This window comes from Prionailurus bengalensis, chromosome B4 (genome assembly GCF_016509475.1).
Source record: "Prionailurus bengalensis isolate Pbe53 chromosome B4, Fcat_Pben_1.1_paternal_pri, whole genome shotgun sequence".
Taxonomy (NCBI): domain Eukaryota; kingdom Metazoa; phylum Chordata; class Mammalia; order Carnivora; family Felidae; genus Prionailurus; species Prionailurus bengalensis.
Window position 1 is genome coordinate 75,077,271 of NC_057358.1, and position 14,107 is coordinate 75,091,377.

A 14,107-nucleotide genomic window follows, 5' to 3' on the forward strand; every position below is an offset into this window, starting at 1 on the left:
ACTGAAACACAAATGGAAGAAATAATCTATCAAGAAGTCATTTTGACCCCACTTGCTTTGCCATATTTGTTGAGGCAAAGCCATATATGCACGTATACATCTTTCAGAGTGTGGTATTTAACACTATCTTATAAAGTGTTAGCACTTGTAATAGTGGTAGTCCCAGTCTCTGATATGGTTACTGAGGTAAGGTATTAAGTAACAATTCAACTGAATGTATTTTAAAGATCTAATTGGCTTTATTAATCATTTCGTGAATTGTGCAGCATCCCATCTAGCTAGGAGAGGAGAGTTCCAAAGGGCTCAGAAATGGAAGGGTCTTTAAAGGCAGTAAGAGAGTGAGAAAAATGGAAATTAGCAAAGAATCCATTGTTTTTTGGCGAGGTCACGCTCCTAGGGGGAACTAAAGGGATCTTTTTTTTTTAATATGAAATTTATTGTCAAATTGGTTTCCACACAACACCCAGTGCTCATCCCAACAGGTGCCCTCCTCAATGCCCATCACCCACCCTCCCCTCCCTCCCAACCCCCATCAACACTCAGTTTATTCTCAGTTTTTAAGAGTCTCTTATGGTTTGGCTCAAAGGGATCAGTAAATTTCCTAGTGCTGATCAGGAAATTCCTGTGTTGACTGGTTATAAGCTACATTTCTGGGGGGTTGAAACTGTAGTTAGATCCTTCTCAGTCTCTGGTTCTAGGGAATCCAACCTAAGACACTCCCTAAGCTTCAATCAATCTCTCCAACCTCCCACAGGAGGCAAGTTGTTACCTGATTGGTGAGTTAGGGAGAAGAAGCATTAAATCTTGGTTTACTGACTTGGGGCCGTAATGTAAGTGACACCATTTGGGGCCTATGGTTTTCTTAATAGTACTTTCTTTCCCTTTCAGAGTATTCAAAAATTTTGAATACATTTTGGTTCTACCATTTGTTTTTGATACCACAGGTTACATAAATGTGGGCTCTATCAGGACAGCCTGTACCTCAATGGTAAGGTAAAATGTAAGGGGTTAAGAGTAGGGCACCAACAATATCTGCTTTCTCTTATTCCTGATTATCTCATCTTCCTTTATTTTTTAAATTGCATTTTCCTCTTATTTTGATAATAAGACAAAAGCAAATGTATTAAAAAAAATTTTTTTTGCTTTTGATTTTAGGAGGAAAGATTTCAGAAGACAGTGTTCTAAGCATAGCTGTTATTCGTTGTTGTTTTTTAATTACCTTAAGCTTGTAACTATTTTATACCAAGACTGAGAAGATGGTATAATCATTTCATAGTGGAGTATTCAGTCTTTTTCTTTTGTTTATTAATAAAATATTCTTAGGGTAAAGATTCAATGGATTAATTTGGGGACTATTAACATCTTCACAATATTGAGACTTCCAGTACTTGAACATAGACTATTCTTTCATTTTAGGTTTTATCTTTCAATAATTTTTGTGACTTTGTTTTTTTAGTTTTAGCTTCACAGCAAAATTGAAAGGAAGTAATAGAGATTTCCCAAAACCCCTGCCCTCACACGTGTATAGCGCCTCCCATTATCAACATCCCCCACAAGAATCATATATTTGTTACAATTGATGAACCCGCACTGACACATCATAATCAACCAAAGTCCACAGTTTCCTTTAAGGTTTACTCTGCGGTTGTACATTCCATGGATTTGAACAAATGTATAATGACAAAACAGAGTAGTTTTATTGCCCTAAAAGTCCTCTGTACTCCACCACCTATTCATCCCTCCACACCAAGTTCTGGCAACCACTTATGTTTATACTGTCTCTAGTTTTGCCTTTTCCACAATGTCACATAGTTGGAATCAAAGTATGTAACCGTTTCAGGTTGGTTCTGTTCACTTAGTAATATGCATTTAAGGATCCTTCATGTATTTTCATGACTTGATAGCTTATTTCTTTTTAGCACTGAATAATATTTCATTGTTTGGATGTACCTCTATTTATTCTTTCCCGTACTGAAGGACATCTTGGTTACTTCTAAGTCTGGGGAGTTATTAGTGAAGCTGCTAGAAATATCGATGTGTAGGTTTTTGTGTGGACATAACTTTTTAAATCCTTTGGATAAATTCCAAGGAGCATAACTCCTCAAATGGTAAGAGTATTTTTAGTTTTGTAAGAAATGTCAAGCTGTCTTCCAAAATGGCTATACCATTTTGCATTTGCACCAGCAATGAATGAGTTGCTCTATATTCTTATAACAACATTTGATGTTGACAATGTCCACATTTTAGTCATTCTAAAGGATGGGTAGTGGTATGTCATTGTTACTTTAATTGCATTTCCCTGATGCCATATGATGCGGAGCACCTTTTCAGATGCTTGTTTGCTATCTGTGTATCTTTTTTGGTAAAATGTTGAGGTATTTGGCCTGTTTTTTAAATCAGGTTGTTTGTTTTCTAATTTTTGACTTATGAGTATTCCTTGTATATTTTGCATAACAGTCCTATATCCAATTTGCCTTTTACAAATATGTTCTCCTAATCTATGACTTGTCTTTTCATTCTATTGACACTGTTCACAAAGCAGTTTTTAATTTCAATGAAGTTCAGCTTATCAATGATTTCTTTCATGAATCCTGTCCTTGATATTTTTAAAGTCATTGCTATACCCAAGTTTATCTAAGTTTTCTCCTATGTTAACTTCCAGGACTTTCATAGCTTGCGTTTCACATCTAGGTCTGTATTCATTTTGAGTTAATCTTTGTGAAGGGTAGAAGGTCTGTGTCTAGATTCATTTTTTTGCATGCCAATGTCCAGCTGTCCAGCACCATTTGTTGAAAAGATTGTGTTTGTTCCATTGTATTGCCCTTGCTCCTTTGTCAAAGACTGGTTACTGTATCTATGTGTGTCTATTTCTGGGCTTTCTACTCTGTTCTATTGATCTATTTGTCTATTCTTTCACCAATACTATCTTGATTACTGCAGCTTTATAATAAGCCTTGAATACAGGTAATGTCAGTCACCCAACTTTGTTCTTTTCATTCAGTATTTTGTGGGCTATTCTGAGTCTTTTGACTTTCTATATCAACTTTAGAATCAGTTTGTCAACATCTACAGAATAACTTGGTGGGATTTTGATTGGGATTGCATTGAATCTATAGATCAAGCTGAGAAGTACTAACATCTTGACAATATTGAGTCTTCCTATCCATAAACATGGAATATCTCTCCATTAATTTTTCTTTGATTTTGTTGATCTGAGTTACTTTCCTCATATAGATCTTGTACATATTTTGTTAAATTTATTCCTAAGCATTTCATTTTTTTCTGTTGCTAATGTAAATGGTATTGTGTTTTTAATTTTAAATACCAATTGTTCATTGCTGGTATATGGGGAAGTGATGGACTTGTACTTGTGTATATTAACCTTTTATCCTGAAACTTTGCTATAAATGCCTATTAGTTCCAGGAGTTTTTTTTGTTTGTCTTTTGTCTTTTTTATTGTTTTTGTTTTTGTTTTGGTCAGTTATTTTGGATTTTCTACATAGATAATCATGTCATCTGTGAACAATGTTTTATTTCTTCATTCCCAATTTATATGCTTTTAATTTATTTTTCTTGCCTTAATTGCATTAGCTAGAACTTCCAGTATGATGTTGAAAAGGACCAGTAAAATGGGACATCTTTGCCTTATATCTGATCTTCATAGGAAATTTTGAGTTTCTTAGCATTATGATGTTAGGTGTATCTTTAACTTATCGGAGTCTACCTATATATAATATGCAGCTTCATATATAGGGTTAGAACCATACAGTACTATGCTTCCATGTCTCTCTTTCTGTCTTATGTATTATTGTTATCATACATTTTAATTCTACATATATTATAACCCCAATACGCTGTTATTATACTTGCTTTAAACTGTCAACTATGCTTTAAGATTAATAAACGAGATAAATGCCTTTTATATTTACCCACATGTTTGCCATTGTAGGAAAAATTGTATACATCCAAATTTCCATCTGCTATCATTTGCCTACTGCTTAAAGAATTTACTTTAACATCCTTGTAGTTTTACTGATGAATTCTTTCATTCTCCGCATCCTCACCAACATCTGTTGTTTCCTGTATTGTTAATTTTAGCCATTCTGACAAGTGTGAGGTGATATCTCATTGTGGTTTTGATTTGCATTTCCCCAATGATGAGTGATGTCGAGCAACTTTTCATGTGTCTGTCAGCCATCTGTGTCTTCTTTAGAAAAATATCTATTCATGTCTTCTTGCCCATCAGTTGACTGGATTATTTTGGGGGGTGTTGAGTTTGATAAGTTCTTTATAGGTTTTGGACATTAACTCTTTATCAGATATATCATTTGTGTATCTCTGCACCCATTCAGTAGTTTGCCTTTTAGTTTTGTTGATTGTTTCCTTCACTATGCAGAAGATTTTCATTTTGATGAAGTGCCAACAGTTTATTTTTGCTTTTGTTTTCCTTGCCTCAGGAGACATATCTAGAAAGAAGTTGCTACAAATGATGTCAAAGAGGTTACTGCCTTTGTTCTCCTCTAGGATGTTGATGGTTTCTTGTCTCACATATAGATTTTTAGTCCATTTTGAATTTGTTTTTGTGTATGGTATAAGAAAGTTATCCAGTTTCATTCTTTTGAATGTTGCTGTCCAGTTTTCCCAATACCATTTGTTGAAGACACTGTCTTTTTTCCACTGGATATTCCTTCCTACTTTGTTGAAGATGAGTTGACCATACAGTTGGGGGTTCATTTCTAGCTTTACTATTCTGTTCTATTGATTTGTCTGTTTTTGTGCCAGTACCATATTGTCTTGATCACTACAGCTTTGTAATATAATATGAAGTCCAGAATTGTGATGCCTCCAGCTTTGCTTTGCTTTTTCAAGACTGCTTTGGCTATTCAGGGTCTTTTGTGGTTCCATATAAATTTAGGATTATTTGTTCTAGCTCTGTGAAAAATGCTGGTGGTAATTTGATAGGGATTGCATTAAATATGTAGTTTGCTTTGGATAATATAGACATTTTGGCTATATTTGTTTTTCCAATCTATAAGCATGGAATGTCTTTCCATTTCTTTGTGTCATCAATTTCTTTCATAAGTGTCCTACAGTGTTCACAGTATTGATCTTTCACCTTTGCTTGGATTTATTCCTAGGTATCTTACTGTTTTTGGTGCAATTTAAAAGTGATTTATTTCTTAATTTCTCTTTTGGCTGCTTCATTATTGGTGTATAGAAATGCAACAGATTTCTGTATGTTGATTTTTGTATCCTGGGACTTTACTGAATTCGTGTATCAGGTCTAGAAACTTTTTCATGGAGTCTTTTGGATATTCTACATAGAGTATCATGTCATGTGTGAATAGTGAAAGTTTGACTTCTTGCCAATTTGGATGCCTTTTATTTCTTTTTGTTGTCTGATTGCTGAGGCTAGGACTTCAAGTACTATGTTAAAGACAGTGGTGAGAGTGGACACCACTGTCTTCTTCCTGACCATAGAGGAAAATCTCTCAGGTTTTCCCCATTGAGGATGATATTAGCTGTGGCTTTTATATATATAAAGGCCATGTATGGCCTTTATTATGTTGAGCCATGTTCCCTCTAAACCTGCTTTATTGAGGGTTTTTATCATGAATGGATGTTGTACTTTGTCAGATGCATTTTGTCTATTAAAATGGTTATATGGTTCTTATCCTGTTATTAATATGTGTATCACATTGATTGATTTGCAAATATTGAACCACACCTGCAGCTCAGGAACAAATATCACTTGACCATGGTGAATAATTCTTTTAATGTACTGTTGGATTCAATTTGCTCTTACTTTATTGAGAATTTTTGCATCCATGGTCATCAGGGATATTGGCCTGTAATTCTATTTTTTAGTGGAGTCTTTCTCTGATTTTGGAATCAGGGAAATGTTAGACTCATATAATGAGTTTGGAAATTTTCCTTCCTTTCTATTTTTTGGAATAGTTTCAGAAGAATAGGTATTAACTCTTCTTTAAATAGTTGCTAGAATTCCCCTGGGAAACCATCTGGTCCTGGACTTTTGTTTGTTAGGAGTTTTTTTGATTACTGATTCAATTTCTTTGCTGGTTATCAGTCTGTTCAAATTTTCTTTCTTTTTTTTTTTTTTAATTTATTTTTGGGACAGAGAGAGACAGAGCATGAACGGGGGAGGGGCAGAGAGAGAGGGAGACCCAGAATTGGAAACAGGCTCCAGGCTCTGAGCCATCAGCCCAGAGCCCGACGCGGGGCTCGAACTCACGGACCGTGAGATCATGACCTGGCTGAAGTCGGACGCTTAACCGACTGCGCCACCCAGGCGCCCCTCTGTTCAAATTTTCTATTTCTTTGTGTTTCAGTTTTGGTAGTTTATATGTTTCTAGGAATTTATCCATTTCTTCCACATTGCCCAATTTGTTAACATATACTTTTTCATAATTTTCTCTTATGATTGTTTTTATTTCCATGGTGTTGATTATTTCTCCTCTTTCATTTGTAATTTTGAGTCCTTTCTTTTTTCTTTTTGATAAGGCGGGCTAGAGGTTTATGTATTTTGTTAATTCTTACAAAGAGCCAGCTCCTGTTTTCATTGGTTTGTTCTATTGGGTTTTTTAGTTTCTATATCATTTATTTCTTCTCTAATCTTTATTATTTCCTTCCTTCTGCTGGCTTTAGGCTTTCTTTATTGTTGTTTTTATTCTTCTTTTTGTTTGTTGCTTTTTTACACTTTTAGTTTTAAGTTTAGGTTGTTTATTTGAGATGTTTCTTATTTCTTAATGTTTTTTTTTTTAATTTATTTTTGAGAGAGAGAGAGAAAGCATGAGCAGGGGAGGGGCCAAGAGAGAGGGAGGCACAGAATCCAAAGCAGGCTCCAGGCTCCGAGCTGTCAGCATGGAGCCCAACACGGGGCTCAAACAAACAAACGCGAGATCATGACCTGAGCTGAAGTCGGATGCTCAACCCACTGAGCCACCCAGGCACCCCATAGATTTTTCTTATTCCTTTATTTTTTTTTTAATTTTTTTTTAACATTTATTTTTGAGACAGAGAGACACAGAGCATGAACGGGGAAGGAGCAGAGAGAGAGGGAGACACAGAATCGGAAGCAGGCTCCAGGCTCTGAGCCATCAGCCCAGAGCCTGATGCGGGGCTTGAACTCACGGACCGCGAGATCGTGACCTGAGCTGAAGTCGGACACTCAACCGACTGAGCCACCCAGGCGCCCCTAGATTTTTCTTATTTCTTAAGTAGGCCTGTAGTGCTATATGCTTCTCTCTTAGGACCACTTTTGGTGCATCCCAACAGTTTTGGACAATCATGTTTTCATTTTCATTTTACCCCATGTATTTTTTAATTTCTTCTCTGATTTCCTGGTCGACCTATTTGTTGTTTAGTGGAATGTTGTTTAACATTCATGTATTTGTGGTCTTTCCAAATTTTGTCTTGTGGTTGACTTTAAGTTTCATAGTGTTGTTGTCAGAAAAGATGTATGGTATGATCTCAATTTTTTTGTACTTGTTGAGGCCTGATTTTTGACCTAGGATGTGCTCTATTCTGGAGAATGTTCCATCTGCACTTGAAAAACATGTTTGTTTTTCTGCTTTAGGATGAAATGATATGAATATGTCTTTTAAGTCCATCTGGTCCAGTATGTTATTCAAAGGCATTGTTTCCTTGTTGATTTTCTGTTTAGATGATCTGTCCATTGATGTAAGTGGGGTGTTAAAATCCCCTACTATTATTGTATAATTATCAATGAGTTCCCTTATGTTTGCTATTAATTTATGTATTTGGGTGTTCCATGTTGGGTGCATAAATATTTACATTTGTTAGATATTCTTGTTGGATTGTCCCCCTTACTATGGTGTAGTGCCCTTCTTCATATCTTATTGCAGTCTTTGGTTTAAAATCTAGTTTGTCTGATATAAGTATTGCTACTTTGGCTTTCTTTTGATCTGCATTTACATGATAAATATTTCTCCATCCCCTCACTTTCAATCTGCAAGTGTCTTTAGGTATAAAATGAGTCTCTTGTAGGCAGGATATACATGGGTCTTGTTTTTTTTATCCATTCTGACACACTCTGTCTTTTGATTAGAGCATTTAGTCCATTTACATTCAGAGTAATTATTTACAGATAAATATTTATTGCCATTTTATTACTTTTTTTTTTGTTGTTTCTGGAGATTTTCTATGATCCTTTCTAGTCTTTGTCACTTTTGATATTTTCTTCACATATTTAATATATTTAATGTTTCTTGCAGGACTGATTAAGTAGTCATGACTCCTTTAGTTTTTGTTTGGGAAACTCTTTATTTCTCCTTCTATTCTGAATGATAGCCTTTATGGATAGAGTATTCTTGGCTGTAGATTTTTCCCATTCAGCACGTTGAATATATCATGCCATTCCCTTCTGGTTTGCCAAGTTTCTGTGGAAAGAACTGTAGCTAGACTTATGGATCTTCTTTTGTTAAGTTGGGGACTTCTTTTGTCTTGCTGCTTTTATGATTTTTTTTATCACTATATTTTTCAAATTTGACCACTGTATGTCTTGGTGTTGGCCTGCTTTTGTTGGCTTTGATGGGACTTCTCTGTGCCTCCTGGATTTGGGTGTCTGTTTCCATCCCCAGATTATGGAAGTTTTCAGCTATTATTTACTCAACTAACCTTCTGCCCCCTTTTCTCTGTCTTCTTCTCCTGGGACTCCTATGATATGAATACCATTACACTGATGGAGTTACTGAGTTCCCTAAGTCTATTCTCATGATCCATAATTCTTCTTTCTCTCTTTTGTTAAGCTTCATTATTTTCCATTATTCTACCTTCTATACTACTTATTCATTCCTATGATTCGTCTATCCTTGTGGTCATTACATCCAGTCTGTTTTGAATCTCAGTTCCTGCATTTTTCATTCTGTCTTTTAACTTTTTATCTCTGCGGTCCCCCTGATGTCTATGCTTTTCTCAAGCCCAGTGAGTATCTTTATGATTGTTGTTTTAAATTCTCCATCAGGCATATTATTTATACTTTTTTCCATTAGATCTCTGGCCATAACCTTTTCTTGTTCTTTCTTTGGGGATGAATTCCTCTGTTCGCATTTTGTCTAAGTCTTTTTCTTCTGTATGTTGGAAAAGCCTGGTTTTTTTTTCCTTCTTTGAGAGTAACGGCTTTAGAAAAAGAGGTCATATAAGTGTCCAGGGCCTCATGCTTCAGTGAGTGTCTCTGGTGTGTGTGCTGTATGCACTGTTTCTGTGCTCTATCCTTCAGGCCAGTCATTTATAGAGGCTTTCCTTGCCAGCAGTGAACAGTGTTTGGATCTTGGTTAGAGTATGGCAAGTTTTAACTAGGTATGCTCTGGTCTGCTTGTTAAATGAGACCTGATGCTGCTTCCACTAGAAGTGAAGCCTTGCAGAACTCTCTGGTTGGTAGACATGGTATGTGAAAGGGTTTTCTGCTGGTCTTCTGAGGAAGGGTCCCCTGAGCTGGGATTTAAGCATACTTGCCTGAAAAAAGAAGTACCAGCAGATCAGAGAGGTGAGACTTGGTGTGAGCAGGTTAGGCAGCCAGTGTCAGAGCTGTGCTGTTAATTGCAAGTGGTTCTGTACTTATGCTGAGGGGTCGGGGAGGGAAATGGTGCCAGCCAGCTCCTTTGTCTTTGCTGCTCTCAGGGAAGCATTCCCAGAAAAGCGAATAATTTCCCTCCATGCGTCCCAGACATTTTTCAGATTGCTGTTTTCATGCTGTCTGTCTTTGTATTGCTTGCCTGCCTGGTGCAGTGCAGTGCACTTTAGACTGTATCCCAGCCAAGCCTGCTGACTTTTAAAACTCTCAACTTTAAGGTCGTGCTGTGGTGGGGGCCTATGCTGGTCTTCTGGGCGAGGGTCTCGCTGCCCTGGGACTGATCCAGGTTTGACTGAGAAGAGCAGTTGCACCAGAGCACAGGGGCATGGGATCTGGAGTAAGTAGGCTAAACAGCCAGTGTCCAGGTTAGTCGTCCTCAACAGGTATCTCTTCCGAGGAGCAGGGAGGGAAATGGTGCCTGCCAGCTCTTTTTTCCTGGAGAGGTGCCTCTGTGAATGCCACCTCTCACAGATGTGCTCCAAGAAGAGTGAACAGTCTCTCCCCCATGGGTCTTAGGTGATCCCCAGACTGTGCCACCTGCCCTAGGGTTGTTTGCCTGCCTTCTCTCCAGAAGTAGGGCAGCACCCTCAGGGCTCTATCCCAGCCAAGCCCATGTACCTCTAAAACTCCAGTCTTGAGCTCTGGTGGTTCCAAAAACTCACAAAAAAACAGCCCCTCTCATTTCCCAGCCAATGCCTTTGGGGAAGTGTTCTCCTTGTACATATCCCTGTGCACTCCACTCTCTCACCTCTTTCCATGACCAGGGCTTCCTCCCCTCTGCAGCACCTATGATCCATTTCTCCCCCAAACCACATCTCTGCACTTCTTCTCCTACTCGTTGCGGCTTCTTCTCTCCCTCTAGTTGTGCAGTTTGTCCTGTTAGTCCTTGGGTCGATTTCTTGGGTATTCAGAATGATTTGATAGTTATCTAGCAGTGTTTAAGAGATGAGACAAACCTACTACACTGCCATCTTAGCGCCTCCCTTCCTGATTGGTTTTCTTAATTCTTTTATTTTTTTAGCCTGGTTTCCTAAGGGTTACTCCTGATCCACCATAGCTTTGTGGTCAATTATTGGTCAGAGGTGGTGCTTCCTCTTAGGTGGTGGAATCCACTCTTTGTCAGTGAATTTGTGTGTGACTTAAAGAATGCATTTAAAGTTTAAGAAGTTTGCGAGTCTTTCCTAGCCTTTGCTATCTATCTTTTCAAGGGCTCAGTTTAGCCAGGGATGAGTAGCTCACTAGGACACTCACTGGCTTCCCTTGAATGTGTGTGAACACTTGTGAACACACTTATCCCTCCAGGTTACCAACGGTATGTGGCAGCTTAGCAAAGCCCTCTTTGACTATCTCCTTCAGAACTCCCTTTTAAATTTCTTTATAATATACAGTCTATTGCTTGTTCTAACCAGTATCAATGCATCAGATAGCTGTATTATTGACTGTGTTGTTTTTGCCAATTCCCCTGGGCATGGAATTTTAAATGCTTTACTCCAAATAAAGTCATCTCACTCTGCTATCATTTGAGGCTGGGTGCAATCATAGTAAGGCTTGGTCTACCTCTTGTTCATCTGAAATATGAGAAAGACTGATGGGTCATCAAGGCCAAGGGTTATTTGAGAACTAGCTGAACTTTGAATGCCCTCCCCAATGCACACATAGATCCATCCATTGGCAAAGAGTGGAAAGCTTATGGGCTTAAAGTATTTGATCACAACCTCTTCCCAAGTTATTGGTTAATCATCACATTATAAACACTGGAACAACCCTTAGGAAGCTAGGCAGAAATATAAAAAATAAGAATAAAACAGCTTTATTGAGATATCAGTAGGCATGTACCACGAGAGAGACAAGTTATATAGATTAAATCAATAGAAAAGTACTTAAATACAAAGCAGAACATTAGTCAGAATCTAGAATATACTATATTATGTTTTTCAACCAGTATTGAGACTCAGACTAGCTGCAACATTGTTGGTTACTGATATCATTACTGCTTTTGACAATGCCCATAGAGATGGAATTTTTCATAATCTGCCCCAAATAAATTTAGTCCCTTCAGTTTTAAAGTTTATTTATTTATTTTGAGATAGAGAGAGAGAGAGAGAGAGCACGTGAGCAGAGGAGGGGCAGAGAGAAAGGGAGAGAGAGAGAATCCCAAGCAGGCTCTGCTCTGTCAGCACATAGCACAATGTGGGGCTCAAACTCACAAACTATGAGATCATGACCTGAGCCGAAACCAAGAGTCAGATGCTTAACCAACTGAACCACCCAGGCACCTTAGTCCCCTCAGTTTTTAGTTGAAATTATATTACATTATTGAAAATGTTCCATTTTCAACAAAAAAAATTACAAGTCATACAAAGAAAGAGAAGAGTGTGGCCTACATACAGGAATAATAGTTGACAGACACTATCTTGAGTGAACCCAGATATTAGATTTAGCAGGCAAGATACTCAAAGGAGCTATTATAAATGGAAAGAAAACTAAAGAAAACTATGTATAAAGAATTAAAGGAAGGCATGACAAAAATGACACATCAAAGAGAATAGCAATTTTGAGAGAATTGATGAGAAAGAACTAAATGATAATTCTGGAATTGGAAAATATAGTAACTGGAACGAAAAATTCACTAGAAGGCTCAACATCAGATTTGAGCTGGCAGAAGTAAGAATCAGATAACGTAAAAAAAGAACGGTAGAGATTAACCAAACTTAAGAATAGAAACAAAAATGATCAGAGCCTCAGAGACCTATGGGTCACTATCAAGTGTTCCAATGTTTGCATAATGGGAGCCCCATAAAAAGGAGTAAGAGAGGGGCAGAAAGAATATTTTTAAAAAATAGGGGCACCTGGGTGGCTCAGTTGGTTAAACATCTGACTTTATTTCAGCTTAGGTCATGATCTCATGGTTCATGAGTTTGAGCCCTGTATCAGGCTCCTAACTGGGAGTACAGAGCCTGCTTGGGATTTTCTCTCTCTCCCTCTCTCTCTCTGACTTTCTCTATCTCTCTCCCCCTCTCCCCTCTCTGCCCCTCCCCTGCACACACACATTCTCTCTCTCTAAAAAAAAAAAGTATATTTGAAAAAATAATGACCAAAAATGTCCCAGATTTGATGATAAACAATTTGGACATATCCAAAAATCTCAAGAAATTTCAACTAGGGTAAAAACTTAAAGATCTACATGTAGAAACATCATCAGTAAACTACTAAAAGCCAAGGCAAAGAGAAAATCTTGAAATAAGCAACTAAAATGACTTACTACATACAAAAGAACCACAATAATAGTAACAGCTAATTTTTGCAACAGAAACAATGGAAGGCAGCAGGTAGTGGGACAAAATATTAAAAGTACTGAAAAAAAATTGTTCAACCAAGAATTCTGTATCTAGCAAAACTGTCCTTCAAAAATTATGTAAGTAAAGTAGAAACAATCAGTATTAGTGAGGATGTGGAGAAAAAGAAAACTGGTACACTGATGGTGCAAAGGCAAACCGGTGTAGCCACTATGGAAAATAGTAGGGAGGTTCCTTAAAAACATAACAACAGAATTACCATATGATCTAGTAAGTCCACTATTGGATATTTCCCCAAAGAAAATGAAAATATTAATTTAAAAAGACATATGCATCTTTATTTATTATTTATTGCAACATTATTTATAATAGCCAAGACATGGAAGCAATCCAATTATCCATTCACAGATGAATGGATAAAGATGTGACATATATATATGTATATATATACACATATATATATACATACGTGTATATACATATACATATACACATACATATACATACACACACATATATATACATATATACATATATATACATATTACATATACATATATATACATAATACATATACATATATATGTATATGTACACATATATATACATATATACATATGTATATAGGATGGGATCCTATATGTACTATATACATATGTATATGTACACATATATGTACACATATATGTATATGTATACATATGTATACATATGTGCTATATGCATATGCATATAGTATATGTGTATATATATACATATACATTACATATACATATATATACATAATTACATATACATATATGTATATACATATACATATACCTACACATATATATATATACATACACACACACACATATATATATGTCACACACACATACATTATCTATCGAATATTACTAGAATAATGCTAAGTGAAATAAACCAGAGAAAGACAAATGCCATATGATTTTACTCATATGTTGAAATGAAACAAAGAAAAAAACAAAACAACAACAACAACAAAAAACCAGAAAACCAGACTCTTAACTATAGAGTTAGAGTTGCAACTAGTGGTTGCCAGAGGGGAGGTGTAGCGGGAAATGGGTGAAATAGGTGAAGGGTATTAAGAGTATACTTGTGATAAGCACCAAGTAATGTAGAAAATTGTGGAACAATTGAAACTAAAATAACACTGTATGTTAATTATACTAGAATT